At 39.2% G+C, this 3571-nt stretch overlaps 1 protein-coding gene across 1 annotated transcript in view; it reads left to right on the forward strand.

Annotated features, from left to right (window-relative positions):
* LSM5 (LSM5 homolog, U6 small nuclear RNA associated (S. cerevisiae)) overlaps positions 1-3571 on the forward strand; it is an 8710-nt gene that overhangs the window by 4285 nt on the left and 854 nt on the right. The gene's annotated exons all lie outside the window — the stretch shown is intronic.

The following is a 3571-nucleotide window of genomic DNA, read 5'->3' on the forward strand; positions in this document are numbered from 1 at the left end:
GGCCAACAATGAGTTTTTTTTGAGATGCCCTTTAACCCAATTTCTTTCTATTTTTAGTAGAGATGGGGTCTCGCTCTTGCTCAGACTGGTCTCGAACTCCTGAGCTCAAACGATCCTCCCGCCTCGGCCTCCCAGAGTGCTAGGATTACAGGCGTGAGCCACCATGCCTGGCCAAGAATTCTTGATAGGTTACTCTTAGTCATGTAGTTTGTTAATAATTTCCCTAGTTTGTAGTTTGCCAGTTACTGGTATTTTTTGACATAAATAATGTATTTTTATGTATTAATAGTTATATTTTGACTTTGTTACAGTTTTTTCTTTGGTCTACATGGATTAGAAGGACTTCTTTTGCTCTGATTATATTTTTCCTTGGGGTCTTTATGTTTTCTTTGTTTCATTTAAATCTTGAATCCCTGTGGAATTTTAGTATTTCCACATGAAAAAATGATCCAACTTCATTTTCCAAAAAACAAAACACTGATTTGTGGAATAGTATTTTCTGATTTATGATGTGGTGTATCTATTACTACGCTGGCTGATTTCAAGCTACCAAGGGGTTAACAACTGGCTTGCAAACTTCCCAAGGATTGAACAGTTGGTTCTGAGGAGCCAGTTGCTGCACACCACTGTTTCTAACTCTTATTAAGGGGGAATACTTTCCCTCTCCTGTTGTTTCTTTCCCTTGGAGGGAAGCTACATGATGTAACACCGGCCTCTTTCCACCCCTTTATTCACTATCCCAGGGATGCTGGTGGTCATGCCCAGCTCTTCCTTTTTTCCTCCTCTGAGTTAGTAACCTGCAAGGAGCACATGTTCTTAGCTGCAACATGCTATAAGTTTTATAGAAGCCTGACCACCTGGGGAGGCATAAGGGTATCTAGTCTGGCTACATGAACAAGTCTGCTTCTGCGGTTCAGTAATAGGAAGTCCACTCACCTACAGATAACTATGTCTCCTAATCTAGTCTTCAACACTAATAAAGTTGATGGTATGACTCCCATCTGCTTATACTTTTGTCTTATCTGCAAGTCATTTAGAATGGGTACTATTCTAAATCTGCATTTCTCAACCTTGGCACTATTGACATTTTTGTCTGGATAATTCTTAGTCGTGTGAGCTTTCTGTGTATTATAGGAAGTTTAGCAGCATCACTGGCCTCTACCCATTAGGTACCAGTAGAATCCTCTCTTACCCCTGCCCTCCCAGTTGTGACCAAAATGGCTTCAGATATTGCCAAATGTCTCCCAAGGGCAAAATAATCACCCCTGGTTAAAAGCCACTGTTCTAAATAATACTACTTACTGAACCCTCCAAATTCCCCTAATAATTGGTGCGTGGACCAGGAACATTGGATCTAGGTGAGTAAAAATGGCGGAGAAAATGATGCAATTGTTCCAGCAGGGCAAGATGGGTGGTTTAAGCTCAAAGGATGTTGTATTAGGTGCTAACCATATATGATTTTCACTTTGGCGGGTTGCTGGTGAGTGGGGTTATTTCTGTAGAGGCAGGGCCTGTAAGCAAAGGTGAGGCCCCAGCAAAAGTAAGATGGCAGACAAGGTAGAGGCTGTTTGGGCACTGGTGACTTTTGGTAGGTTTTCCTCAAACATTGGTTTGAAAACTGGCACAGTAACAGAATCACTTAGAGCTACTGAAGAACACAGAGGCCAAGCTTGCTGAAGATTAGGACCTTGGGCCTTTGTATTTTTTCAAGTTCCCCAGGTAATTCAGTTCCTTCCCAAAGCTTGAGGACCTACAGCCTTAGGCTGCTGCAGGTGTGGCAGTGACTATTCAAGACCATTTTAACCCACCAGTTTTGTATTTGTCAATGTTTCTTACCACAATTAATAATTACTTAATAACTGATTATGTCATATTAGAAAGCAAGGTAGCATTCAGAGACCAATGGGGATAAGATAGGAAACTACTTGAAGGGACTGTTTCTAAGTTACAAAAAGATACATATCCATCCTCTGCAGCTCCTATCAAAGGGTGGCATATATTTACCTACACCTTAAGTCTGGGCCAGCTATATGATTTGCTGTAATGTAGCAGAAGCAATGTATCCACCTTGTACACTCCCTCCCTCCTTCTTCATTTTCTTCCTTTCCCTCTTTCTACTTTCTTCCCCACTTCTTTTCTCTCCCCACCCTCAACCTTACCACCGCTATGTTAAGAAGCCAGGACTAGTCTGTTGGTTGATGAGAGGAATGTAGTCCTAGCCAGTAGTCATCTGTCAGCTATGTAAGTGAGGCCATCCTAGAACAGCTGGCTCCTGGCGAACCTACCAGCTGACCACAGACAGAAATGAGTCCAACCATCGGCCAAGCCTAGCCCAAATCAGCAAGAATGACCAGCTGACCCAAAGACTCATGAACAATAATGAATGCTTATTATTCTAAGTCACCTAGTTTTTAAGTGGTTTGTTATATCATAATAGATAACTGAATTAAAGAGAAAGCCAAAAGAAAAAGAATCGTTTCCCAAGGTTGGAGGAGGCTGTTACCCCACTTCCTTACGCTAAAATTGGCAATTAAAGAAGATCTAATCATTTGCCTACCTTTTCAGTAGGAACTGTATTTCAGGATAACCACATAGCACCAGTTGTGGAGGGAAAATTTTTTTTAAATAAAAGAAAGTTAATACTGTAAGTGTAGGACGAACAACATTAAAAAATCACCTTCTTTTTGCAACTATTAGTATAGTAATTGTCTTAGGCAGGGATCACCAATAGATGGTGAAACCATTAGGTAAAAGGTTGATAGCTGGATATTCTCATAATGGAAGAATATCACCCATTACTTACAGTCAGAAAGGGAGAGCCACTGTACAATGGAGAGATCTTGCTGTGTCCTCCATAACACAGTAGTCAAACTTCACATCACTAATAATGGTTAAACCAGACATTATGTGCCTGTCAATGTGATGGAATATGAAGTGCACAGCATCACCCATGAAATACTTTTGCTTAAAATATTTATGCTAAAATTCATGAAGATTGAAGATCTAACTTCCTGTTATGTAAATAGAAAACAGAAGAATAAATTTAATGACACGAGGAGGAAATGAACAAATCCAGAATGTGTGATGTGCCAGACAATTGACCTGGTCTCTTAAATACATCAGTGTCATTAAAAAAAGAAGGTAGGAGTGGAGACTATATAGAACCAGTGGGTGGTACTTGGTGAGTCTGGTTTGAACAAACCAGCTGAAAACATTTTGGAGAAAAGTTGGGAAAATGTGAATATTTAAAATATATTAAATATTAGGGAGGTTTTGTAATATTGTTAGCTATGATAATGCTCTGCTTATTATGGAGGATAATGTCCTTATTTTTTGCTTTGCATGTGTTTAGGGGAGAAGTGTCATGTAATTTAAGTTGAATGATATGTAGCTAATGAGATGGGTAAAGTAAATATGGTAAAATGTTAACAATTGTTGAATCTAGTAGTTTTAAGGGTGTTCATTATTTATAATTTTCTCTGAACATTTTTATAGTAAAATGTTTAAAAAAAGACATACATTTTCCATCAAATAGTACTAGACCTACTTCTGATAGAGAGAAAAGGAACCC

Source organism: Propithecus coquereli, unplaced genomic scaffold (genome assembly GCF_000956105.1).
Source record: "Propithecus coquereli isolate 6110/MARCELLA unplaced genomic scaffold, Pcoq_1.0 Scaffold134, whole genome shotgun sequence".
Classification (NCBI taxonomy): Eukaryota; Metazoa; Chordata; class Mammalia; order Primates; family Indriidae; genus Propithecus; species Propithecus coquereli.